The sequence below is a fragment of the Amblyomma mixtum genome, chromosome 6 (genome assembly GCF_055824585.1).
Source record: "Amblyomma mixtum isolate Tamu chromosome 6, ASM5582458v1, whole genome shotgun sequence".
NCBI classification, from domain to species: Eukaryota; Metazoa; Arthropoda; class Arachnida; order Ixodida; family Ixodidae; genus Amblyomma; species Amblyomma mixtum.
The window spans coordinates 156,759,448-156,772,140 of record NC_143017.1 but is presented as its reverse complement, the minus strand read 5'-3'; the positions used below and the strand labels follow the sequence as shown (position 1 = coordinate 156,772,140).

Below are 12,693 nucleotides of genomic sequence, written 5' to 3'. Positions count from 1 at the left end.
TGCATTTCTGGGGTTTATTACTGCAATTACGCTGAGGGAGTCAGTGTAGATAACACTCTTCTCTGTGTTTTTCTTCATCATTTGTTCTATAGATACAGCAATGGCGAAGCATTATGCTGTGAAAATTGAAGCCCACTGAGGCAGCCTGACCACTTTCTCCCATTTTCCTTCTATTATCGCACTCCCTACATAGAGTGCTGTTTTTTACCCTCTGTGAAGAAACATCGTATTTTTCACTTACTGCAAAAAAAAAAAAAAAAAAAAAAACAACCTCTTGCTGTATATGTTCCTGCGGGGGTTCGCTTTTTGTGAATGTGTGTCAGTGGAGAATCCCATGCAGCAGGAAACGTGTACCAAGGCGGCAGCGGGTCGGGTCTCCGGAAAACATCGGGAAGTTCGTCTAGCATGTCTATTTCTTGTAATTTCTCTTCAAAGCGGAGGTGGAGGCATTTTTCTTCAAATCGGAGGTGGACTGGTCTGACAGATTAAGGTTTGTTGGTAAAGAGTGTTCTAGATGGGCATTCGGCAACTATGAGGTAACCCAGATGTTTTGGTATCGACCTTATTTTCATTACGACAGGAGAACAATGCTCGCGCGTTGTTATCCTGTCGGCGAGGGGCGGTTGATTTGTTTCTACGGGAAGACTATTTACGGGGGATGTTCTGTATGCACCCCTTGAAAGACGCAAACCAAGGTTTTGTATTGGATCTAGCCTTTTAAGGCATGAGGCCCTCCCAGACCATACACTATGCATCCGTAGTCTAAGAAAAAGCGTACCACGGGGCGATAGATCCGCAATAGGCACATCCTATTGTACCTCCAGGGCTTTCGTGAGTATATTCAGGCATTAGGTTACTTTCTTAAAAATGTTTGTGTGCAGTAGGAATGTGAGCTTTTTGTCAAAAATTAGGCCTAAAACTTTTGTGTTCTTGCTTTACTGGAAGTACGGTTTCATTCAAGTGGAGGGTAGGATCAATATACAGTCCTGTGCGGAGCGGGCGAAGAACTGCAACTGTTTTTTTGTAGGGAAAACATCAGTCCCATTCAGTCTGTCCAAATTGCTACCTTGTTTAGTGTGAGTTGTATTTGTCTGTCACAAGTTTTCGCTCTCGCATGCTGGGCATGCTATCGCAAAATGTCCTTCTAAAACGCGAGTTTTGCTTTGATGCAGGGCAGTAGACGTGTCGCTCTTGTAGTCTTCTATTTTTTTTTTTTTGTGATAAAGCAAGCCTCTACATGTTCTCGCACTTCTTTGTTATGGCTTCGTCCCACAATGGGCGTATTGCGCGAACATGGCTCCCAGGCGCATGCGTTTCAGTAGATCGGAAACTGCCCACCACAAGTTCTGTGTATATAAGCTGAGAGAGAAAAATAAAGTTTGATTTGATTTTATTTGAAAATAAGACTTGCCCGTGTCTCCCCTCTTGGTTCTTCGTTTGTGCTCAGCTCACAGCCTGGAAATGAACCAGATAACCATCATCGAACGCTGGTCAATAAATTTTCGCCTCCCTCCAACTATCTGGCCTTTGTGGCAGCCTTGCTTCTCCCTGGACAGCCGTCTATACCATTGATAACTTAGCTGCCCAGTAGTTTGTTTTCTTCCACAAACGAGCCAACAGCCCCAATGGTGAGACTAAAAATGAAATAGTCTTCATACTGTGCTTTCACCCTGGCATCGTAGAGGATGTGGAGGTCCTCGGAAAGGTCCGTCGTAGCGACACACACACCACCGAATGGTAAGGTCTCGCATTAGCTTAGATTTGAAAAGGTAACGGAAGAAATTAGTGAAGCGGAAGTCTATTAACGAGTTAGCATTAAGAGAAAAATTAGAGGAATTCAGGATTTTGCTGCAGAACAGATTTTGCGCTTTAACTGAAGATGACGACCATAACGTTGAAACGATGAACGATCGTCTCACAGATATCATTACGGAGTGCGCCGTAGAAGTAGGCACTCGGACGGTTTGACAGGACACCGGGAAGTTATCTCAGGAGACTAAAGATCTGATTAAGAAACGGCAAAGCATGAGGACGTCTAACTACATAGACAGAATAGAACTAGTAGAGCTGTCGAAGTTAATAAATAAGCGCAAGGTAGCCGACATCAGGAAGTCTAACATGGAGAAAATCAAGCATGCTTTAAAGAGCGGAGGTAGACTAAAAACAGTGAAGAGAAAACTAGGCATAGGTAAAAACGAGATGTATGCGATAGAGACAAAGAGGGCAATGTCATTAGCAATATGGATAAGATAGTTAAAGTAGCCGAAGAGTTTTACACAAATCTATACAGAACCGATTGCAATCAGAATGTTGCTGAGAGAGGCAGTAGAACACAGCAATGGGACATCCCGCCAATAACGAAGGAGGAAGTAAAGAAAGCCTTAGGAGCAATGCAATGGGGGAAAGCAGCTGGTGAGGATCAGATGACAGCAGATTTGTTGAAAGACGGAAGAGATTGTGCTAGAAAAACTAGACACCCTGTATACACAATGCCTTGTGACCTCGAGAGTACCTAGAGCTTAGAAAAATGCTAACATTATCTTAATTCATAAGAAACGAGACGTCAAGGACTTGAAGAATTACAGACCGATCAGCTTATTGTCTGTTGCCCACAAGGTATTTACTAAGGTAATCGCTAATAGGGTCAGGAAAACCTTAGACTTCAATCAAGCAAATAATCAGGCAGGCTTTCGTAAAGGATACTCGACAATAGACCATATTCACGCTATCAATCAGGTGATATAGAAATGCGCAGAATATAACCAGCCCCTATATATAGCGTTCATTGATTACGAGAAAGCATTCGACTCAGGCCGCCACGATGGCTCAGTGGTTATGGTGCTCGGCTGCTGACCCATAAGACGCGGGTTCGATCCCGGCCGCGGCGGCTGGAATTTCTTTGGAGGAGAAATTCTAGAGGCCCGTGTACTGTGCGATGTCAGTGCACGTTAAAGAACCCCAGGTGGTCGAAATTTCCGGAGCCCTTCACTACGGCGTCTCTCATAGCCTGAGTCGCTTTGGGACGTTAAACCCCATAAACCAAACCAAACCATTCGACTCAGTAGAAACCTTAGCAGTCATGGAGGCTTTGCGGAATAAGGGTGTAGAAGAGTGTTATGTGAAAATATTGGAATATATTTATAACGATTGCACAGCTACCATAGTTCTCCATAAAGTCAGCAATAAAATTCCAATAAAGAAAGGTGCCCGGCAGGGAGACACGATCTCACCTATGCTATTCACTGCCTGCTTACAGGAGGTGTTCCGGGGCCTGAAATGGGAACAGTTGGGGATAAGAGAGAATACCTAAATAATCCGCGATTTGCTGATGACATTGCCTTGCTAAGTCACTCAGGACATGAACTGCAAAGCATGATCAATGAACTAGACAGGCAGAGCAGAACGGTGGGGCTAAAAATTAACATGCAGAAAACCAAAGTAATATTCAACAGTATTGCAAGAGAACAGCAGTTTGCTATTGAAGGCGCGGTGCTGGAAGTAGTAAGAGAATATGTCTATTTAGGGCAGGTAGTGACAGCTGATCCGGATCATGAGAGGGAAGTAACTAGAATAAGAATGGAGGGGAGCGCATATGGCAGGTTCTCTCGGATCATGAATGGCAGTTCACCAATATCCCTCAAGAGGAAGGTATACAACAGCTGTATCTTACCGGTACTCACCTATGGGGCAGAAACGTGGAGGCTATCAAAGAGGGTTCAGCTTAAGTTAAGGACAACGCAGCGAGCTATGGAAAGAAAAATGATAGATGTAACGTTAAGAGATCGGAAGCGGACAGAGTGGGTGAGAGAAAAAACGGACGTTAATGATGGACGTTTTATGGGGTTTAACGTCCCAAAGCGACTAAGGCTATGAGAGACGCCGTAGTGAAGGGCTCCGGAAATTTCGACCACCTGGGGTTCTTTAACGTGCACTGACATCGCACAGTACACGGGCCTCTAGAATTTCGCCTTAATAGAAATTCAACCGCCGCGGCCGGGATCGAACCCGCGTCCTTCGGGTCAGCAGCCGAGCGCCATAACCACTGAGCCACCGCGGCGGGGTTCAGCTTAAGGACAATGCAGCGAGCTATGGAAAGAAAAATGATAGGTGTAACGTTATGAGATCGAAAGCGGGCGGAGTGGGCGAGGGAACAAACGCGGGTTAATGACATCTTAGTTGAAATCAAGAGGAAGAAGTGGGCTTGTGCAGGGCATGTAATGCGAAGGCAAGATAACCGCTGGTCCTTAAGGGTAACGGAGTGTATTTCAAGAGAAGGCAAGCGTAGCAAGGGGACGGCAGAAAGTTGGGTGGGCGGATGAGATTAAGAAATTTTGTGGCAATACGGTGGCCACAACTAGCGAAAGACAGGGTTGATTGGAGAGACATGGGTAGAGGCCTTTGCCCTGCATTGGGCGTGGTCAGGCTGATGACGATGATGATGATGATGAGTTTATAAGTAGTGAAAATGCTCTCAAACAAATGTTTGTGTGTTCAATTCTGTCCTTACCTTGGTGAGAAGAGAGTTCCTTTGGTTTTGCGGCGGTTGTCTCGCGTCGTTGAGCGGCCTCCATACTTCCCCAGGAAGTGGTGATATCATTTAAATGCTGGTAAGTCCCAGCCCTAAATGTTACTTCGACCACCTGCTTCGCGTTTGCCTCGTAGCAAAGAAAAGGAGTGCGCATCTTCTATTCCGTTTTCGTAAGGACAATGTTCTCCATAGAACTTTAGAAGTCATTGAGCTGCAGCGCACACCTGCCTCTCAGTTAGTGACCTCTCACAGAATACAACCTGAGCTGCGCAGTGTAATGAAGCACCTCACCTACTCAGGTTGCGCAGCAATGTTTCCAGGGTGGCTGCTCAAGATTCAGTGCGCGCCGCCATTTTGCGCGCGGACTGTGACAACAGGCAAAAACAGCCAAGAAAAAAAAAGAACATTCAGGTGACATACTGCAATAGCGCGAATACTGCGTGCCTAAATAGCGTACAACACAAAGCGAACAAGGAAGGAGAAAGCCTGCTGCTAGTGGATTTGCCTGAAGAGAGGCGGGATGGCGGGGGTGGTGGCATAACCTGCAATGCACTGCACTGCTTCCGTCAAGCTGTACGAAAGGCCGCGGTTATTTGCCCACACTGAAGATCCGGCTGGACATCATGTTAATTGCGCTTTTTGTACTCAATACTCCGCCAGGGTGTGAGTACAAACGGCGCTCGGTTGTGCCCGACTCATTTTTCAGTTGCTGCCGCAGCTTGGCGCAATAGGCAGGCCTACTCTGATGTCTTCCGCCCTCCTTCGTGGTGCATACACATGAGTTAAAAAAAAAATGTTATTTTTCTTTAGTGACTTAAACTGGCACTACTATGCTCACTACGCATGACAACTTCTGCGCCGTGGGCAGCAAGACTAGCCGTCGTGACTCGGGCAAACTCCAGGTGAAATCGGTAAGGAAATGTGTCCCCTACAACTTTCATGCCTTGCGTCGCACTAGCCCCACTAAGCGACCTTTTCTCCCAGGCCATTACTTCGGACGCCAGATACACGGACGGGACGGACAGTTTTGGGCGTTACAGGTACACCGCATTAAAAAAAAAAAAATGTGGCCAGTCCAAAAATTCAAACGGAAATAACTGGCAGCCAACGGTTTCTCCTAAGACAACATCGATCCCGGCCGCGGCGGCTGAATTTAGATGAAGGCGAAATTCTAGAGGCCCGTGTACTGTTCGATGCCAGTGCATGTTAAAGAACCCCAGGTGGTCGAAATTTCCAGAGCCCTTCACTACAGCGTCCCTCATAGCCTGAGTCGCTTTGGAACGTTAAACCCCAACATACCAACATATCTCCTAAGACAGCACGAAATGTGATTAGAGGGTGCTCAACGGAACTTGCACCCCTTGCCTTTTCGTTAGGTCTTCACGCTTTAGTGTGGCAGAACTGTTACGGTATCTTTCACGACCGTCCTCTATACTGCGTGCGTGGTGATCAGAAACGTACTAGTCTAAAACCAACGCAAACCTAACGCTATCTGCTAACATACAAAATTACTTCATTAAAGATACTAAGCGCGCACTCCTTACAGCCTGGAAACAGGGAGCTCTCCGAGCGGCGCAAAGCCGAAGGCCGCCCGTCCAATTACGAGCCAGTTCTGCTGAGACTAATGGGCGCTCCAGGCGACGGCCCGTTCAAGATAACCCTTATGTGCTCGACGCTGACCGGAACCGCAGCGGCGTCTCCCTGGCTTCGCGCTAGCCGCGTGGCGTGACTCTTGATCCCCCCACCATTAATTAACGGCAATTGAGCCCCGGTAAACCGCACGCGACGCCGCTTATAATACCCCTCCCCGACGGCAGTGACACGGGCTGCGCCAACACTGCATGCATTCACGCTCGTCTCGCGCAGGAAGTCGTTTGTGCGGCTGGCCGCGAAACCGTCTGGCTCGCCGTCTCCAATTGCAGAGGCATGTACGCAATAGCGAAGGGCTCGCTTGGACTGGCGCAGTGGACGCGCCAAATGAGCTTCGGTGTGTCCTCAATGTGTAGTCGGCGGTGGCACGCGGAAAATTATGCGCGTATATGTGAATGGCTCCAAAGCTAAACTAAACGCGCGGTTATATAAGGTCGGAACGCATGCAGCGACGAACAGCGGTCTTTTTTTAGGACGGTGTGATGAGCTCATGCATGAGGGCATCACGTGACTCTTGCGCGTAGAAGTACCGTAGGCACCACTGCTCCGAATCACCCCCTTCCCCCTCCCCTGTTGGTTCCACGTCGCATATAAATGGAGTTGAGCGACAGCTAGATGATTGATCTACGTTTGGTTTTAGCTGTTCTTCCTCATCAATAGAAGAGGCTTCCGGCTCCAGCTCTGAACATCATTTGCCCCTCAACCAAGGAAGCTTGTGAATACAGAGGTCTGGCCCGCAAGCCAGAATTTCATTCACTTTTGTGCCCATACTTCGTGGCAACGCTTTTGTCAGTGTATAATGTATATACAGGTGCACGTATAAGCGTCCCACACTGCCCACATGAACGCGTAAGGAGGAGGACGACATCCATTTTAGCCAGGTTAGCTCAGAAGAAAACAGTGGTGAATAAGAGGAAGAAGTGGTAAACGAAGAAGATGGCCTTGGTGGAACACAAGAGCTAGGACTTCGTCTATCTATTTCGATTCTCCTCTCCTTCGGGGCAAGCGCCAAGGGATATGCCCTGAAACCAGTGTGCGATTAAATTCACGACTAAAAAATTACATCAGGTAGATTCCTCTCCTTGAATGAGAATTCACTGCTTTTTATTCTCCATATTTTTGGTACAAATTCTAGTCTAAGTGACAAAATTGTCCAAATACTCTACTCCTTGTACATGAGTGCGTTTGTATCCGCTATGCACCATGGCCAATCCCCCGCCGTGGGTTTGCGCCATTAAGCCTGAGGACATCATCATCATCACCATCATCATCACAGGAGTTTCGTGGTCTAGAAGCTCGCTTTTCTCTGCCTTGCACGAGGTTTTGCCACACCTGTTTAGGGTGTCTGATTTTGTCGAAATGACAATGCCGGGGCTGAAAGATGTTTTAGCAAACAGCCCCTCAGAACCTGGCCTCGACGGTTTGACTTCCGGCGTGTTAAAACTTTTATTTCAAATTTCACCCAACGTAGTTTCAAGCATTTCTTCGTACCAATCCTAAGCACTAGTCTCTTATTTAATAATGAACCACCAACTAGACCCGCTTTCCGCATTTACGCCATTCTCAACCGCTTCCTGAGGTATTCTTGGATCCCCGGAAACTATTGGGCCGATTTCCCTTACGTCTGTCCTGATCCAAACAATGGGGCGCCTCCTTCACATCCGTTTAGCCCAGTTCATTTTCCGGAGAAACATAATTTCTCCACGACAAATTGGCTACTGACAAGTGGGCTCTATTTGGTCAGCGTAAGTTTATTTGGAGAGCAGAATTTGTTTCACTGGGCAGTCGATAGAGATTTCCGCTTTGGTCCGTTTAGACATAACTAAAGCGTATGACAGCGTCGACCACAAACTTCTGGCGTCTAGTTCGATGAACTGCCACATTCCAAACTGTCTTGTTTCGTGCATTCAGGAATATTTCTTTCTAGAAGGGAATTGTTTCGTTTTCAAGACGATCTCTCTTCTAGCAGATACAAGCAATCTACAGCTGTTCCTCACGATTGTGTCCTCTCTCGGATTTTGTTTAATGTTTTCCTTTCTTCGATTCCTCTGCCTGACACCTCTTCGTTTTCCTCATCTGCGGACATAATATTTCGTGTACTATTCTCTGCAATCCTATCTTTTCGAACTAGAGGTATGGCTTGGTTCTCTTTCCTTCTCACTGAATGTCAGTAACTGTTCCACTCCTGCTTTTCCAGTCGCTCATCCAGTATCTATATAACTCTAGTATAGCCGTTCGCTGAACTATTTGGGAGTTTTCTATATTTATTTGGGCTGGCGACCTGATATCGAGCACATCATGCGTAACGCTTTGGGTTAGTTGTGTGATGTAAGCTACAGAAGGCCTGGCACGCGACGAGACAAGCTTGTTTTGAGTTATAAGCTTTACGTCCCTGGCACCCTTGAGTTTGGCTGAGTCCTTGTTATCAGGGTGTGCTGCTTACATGCTTCGGCCACATCTCCTGCTTATTGAGAGACAAGTCTTGCAGTTATGCCTAAGTTTACCTAGTTTTGACACGAATAATGTTCTTCACAATGAGTCTCTGTTCTTCCGTTAGAAATCCGACTTCAGCACCTTACGGTTCATTCCTTCTTAAAATATATAAAACTTTTTATCTTATTTGCAAACTACTCTTATTTTTTCTCCGGATTTACTTTTTAGATTATGTTGGCAGACAGTGGTGTGTACACTCTTCTTGTCCGTCGTCTTGTGTGACTGGTTTTTTTTCCGTTTATTATGTTGGCCTCGCTTCGGAAGGCCGCAGATGGACTTATTCAATTGCTTCTCAGTTGCAGATCGACATGCGTTGCTTTGTCCCTCCAATGTCCCTTCATTTCCGTTATACTTGGATTTTGACACCATACACCAAACCATGCGAAGGCACTTCCTGATGATGATAAATAGCTGAAATATTTATCTACTATCTACCTGTATAATGATGGTTTCTGAATGCATATTGTATGCAGTCGGTGCTACTCTCTTATCCTCCTATAAATGCTTGAACTCCCTTAAAGGCAACTGCAGAGGTTTTAGAATTCGACAAGCTTGGGGTCGAATGTGTGAAACTTTCAGGTAAAGCGTGCGAAGTCCTTTAGGGCTAGCTTTTGAAATGGTGACGTAATTGCCGAATAAAATCGCGAAGGCCTTCAACTTCTCCGCAGAGCGAAGCGCAAAGTGATGAGCGCACGATGACGTCATCTATGGTACCCACCCATTTCCAACACAGGAATGCTTGCTTTGAAGGAAGAAAACCAACGCCACTGAAGGCAAAGCTTGCGGAGCGTCTTTGGAAGCATCCAACGACGCATGACAGGGTGTGGTTGACGGCACTGGAAATTTGAAATCTTACCATTCGTGACGTCACATCGAACTTCTCCGCACCTCTCCCGTGCCGTGAGGAGAAGTCTGAAATTTATTCTTCGATTGCGCCACCATTTTAAATGCTAGCGCAAAAAAACTTGACATGGTTTGCGTGCAGACTATATAAATTTGAATCTTTGAATAACACGGAATTCTCCAAAAATCGTGCAGTTTCCCTTTAATATGACACTTAATCAAAATCTCAATAAACAACGTTGTAAATTGGTAAGCTAAAAACAGACTTCTGATAAACCTTTCTAAATCAAAATTCGTGATACTATTTAGTTCCCAGTCTGTAGATCTGGCAAATATATCATCATTATACATAAATTCGCATCCTGTACATCCTTCTGATCACTGCTCATTCCTCGGTGTTATACTCGGCAGCTGTCTGAAATCTAAATGCACACTCAAGAATTACAACGAAAAACATCATATCGCATTAAAGTATTGCTTAAGAGCAGGTGAACAAGGTTGTAAATGTGCTTCATAGACTTGCTAGTTCGTCTCGGGTAGTTCTGCGTCACCTCTGCTCAAAGTGCACGGCGCCCTATTATGTAAAAAAGATTGCGTACCCTACACAGATGCTGCACAGGCTTTCGCAAACAACGGAAGAGAACTTACAGGGGCCGATAGCTAGAGGTCTTTGCGTGCGTTTAGAAGTTCGGCATGCGACTACTAGCTCTCTGCTTGCTGTCCCGCTTGTTATTGCTGCCTCTAATTAATATTATTAATTTATCCATTTTATAAGAAATTCCTCTACAGTAGCCGTACTCTAGGACATCTTTCTGTTCTAGAAAATATATATGCATTTATATTCTTTTGTGTATTTTTGCAAATAACTTATAACTTCTGACTACATTGCTTGACACCTTACTGGACAACTTAGAGCCACACCCGTCGCGCCTTATCACTAATACTGATGCTGCACAGTGCGAAGGAAAGGCCGGCGAAGAGATTTATTTTTCGTACTTTATGTACTATGGGGCTTCCGCACTTAGCTTGTCTGATTAAACCTCTGATTTCATCGCGGAATTCCTGGCACTGAATCTGGTCATCAGAGAATTGTCCTCATCAATGTACTGCCATTACTGCGACTGATGCCCTATAAACTTTTATTGCCCTGACATCTCCTATCTGGTGAAATCTACGTCTTTTTTTTTTGGTTTGTGGCTAGACATGTTCGTCAGGCCAGGCTTGTGAGGGTACGTGACCCCAGCGGAATTGCCATGAATGAGACACAAACTTTGACTGTGCTCCTCACCCTTCCTCCCTTTCTCTTTTCAATCCCGTCATCCCTCCTCCCCAGTGCAGGGTAGCCAACCGGAACACCCTTCTGGTTAAAATTACAGCCTTCCTTCTTCTTCTTTATCTCTCTCTCTCTCTCCAAATGAGACAGCGAAATTTCTCGCGGTGTCTATCTAAACGGTCTCTAACAGCATGCCGCAACTACCTACGCGGCAGAATAGGGCACAGAGCGCTCCGCATACTCCGCTCTGGGAACCACATAACACAACGACAACCAAACGAAGAACCAATCAGGCATACGATAGTATGGACGCCGGGACATGCGGGAGTAACAGCGAACCAAGAGGCGGACAGGATAGCTCGAGGGTATACACTTATTACCGAGCATCCAAAGTAGCCGACCTCGAGGGGAACGAACCTGTACCCCAAGATTATTCGGCGATACTAAACTATTACAAGGGCTGCAGAAAGCGGTATCTATCACCACACAACTCCCTTAGCAGAGAAGACTCTGTCGCGTGGAGGCAGCTACAAACGGGCTCGTACACGAACCTACACGCACTCAAAAAAATGTATCCCACACAATACACTGACAAATGCCCTTAGTGCCAAGAACCACCCACGGTGTACCACATAACGTGGGCATGCCAGATGATAAGCCTGGTACCAGCTATAACAACCCGAGTGCGGAGCAATGGGAGGGAGTGCTCTCCAGCGATCGCCGAGTCGACCAAGGTCTGATTCGCCGAGCACATCTGGCAGCAGCTTCCAGCGGAGCCCTGGACTAAGGGCAGCCGACCTTTGTACAAGCAGATGGACGAAGCCATCTGACAGCCGCAGAAGAAAAGCAAATCTAGAGCTTAATAAAGTTGTTCACTCACTCACACTCGCGGTGTCTTCCTAGAGGACGTAGTAGGCAGCGATTGCTCTCGCAGTAACTGCACAGAAAAAAATATATAATAACGGCTTCGCTAGGTCGTACAGGAACTACATCAGGGGCAGGATAGGGTAGGCAGCCATTAGGGTTCTAAGCACATAAAGGAGGCATCAGTCTGGAAAGGAGAACGAGGGCGCACACGCCGCAGCCACAGCATTAAGCCTGAGGACATCATCATCATCACTCCTACCTCGAGTACCCCAACACACGGACGAGCACAGCTACTCAAACATGCTAATATGCATACTAAGAAATCCTGCAACACTATAGGCTAGACAGAAGAGAATACACATCACCGGATGAAGAACTAGAGAAGGAAATGGAAATAGCACTGAGAATACAACAAACACACAGACAAGTCCAAAAGGACCTCACGCCATCTACCGAGAAGACAATAAGCCACATTGCTTAGACTGTGGCATAGAGGCGTACCTACAGCACATGGTATGGTCCTTCCAAAACAACACAGAAACAGAAAAGATAAAAATCCGTCTATTGAGCGGTGAGGGAAATGCTGTCCAGCCGAGACCCGAAAGTTCAACAGGACATGACCGAAAGGACTAGAGCGGCTGCAAGATCCAATGGACTACCGGAATAGGGGGACCGATCACCAATTTTAGTTCCCAATAAAAATTTCATTACCAGATTGGGCCTTTTCTTCACTCATTTCTTTGCTTTCTCTTGTAGTGTAGTAGTAGTGGTGTGTAGTAGTAGTGGTGGTAGTAGTAGTAGTAGTAGCCGCAGTAGTAGTAGTAGTAGTAGTGGTGGTGGTGGTGGTAGTAGTAGTAGTAGTCGACGTGTAGTAGTAGTGGTGGTGGTAGTAGTAGTACTAGTAGTAGTAGTAGTTGACGTGTAGTCGCAGTGGTGGTGGTGGTGGTGGTGGTAGTAGTAGTTGACGTGTAGTCGCAGTGGTGGTGGTGGTGGTGGTAGTAGTAGTAGTCGACGTGTAGTAATAGTGGTGGTGGTAGTA

The 12,693-nt window shown here is 46.3% G+C and overlaps 1 protein-coding gene across 1 annotated transcript in view; it reads right to left on the bottom strand.

Moving 5' to 3' along the window:
• LOC149340916 (helix-loop-helix protein 1-like) overlaps positions 1–11,799 on the bottom strand; it is a 95,189-nt gene extending 83,390 nt beyond the window's left edge. The window contains exon 1 of the mRNA XM_089551359.1: positions 11,668–11,799. The gene's annotated coding sequence lies outside the window, so the exon portion shown is untranslated. The remainder of the gene's footprint in view (positions 1–11,667) is intronic.
• Positions 11,800–12,693: the final 894 nt, after the last annotated feature.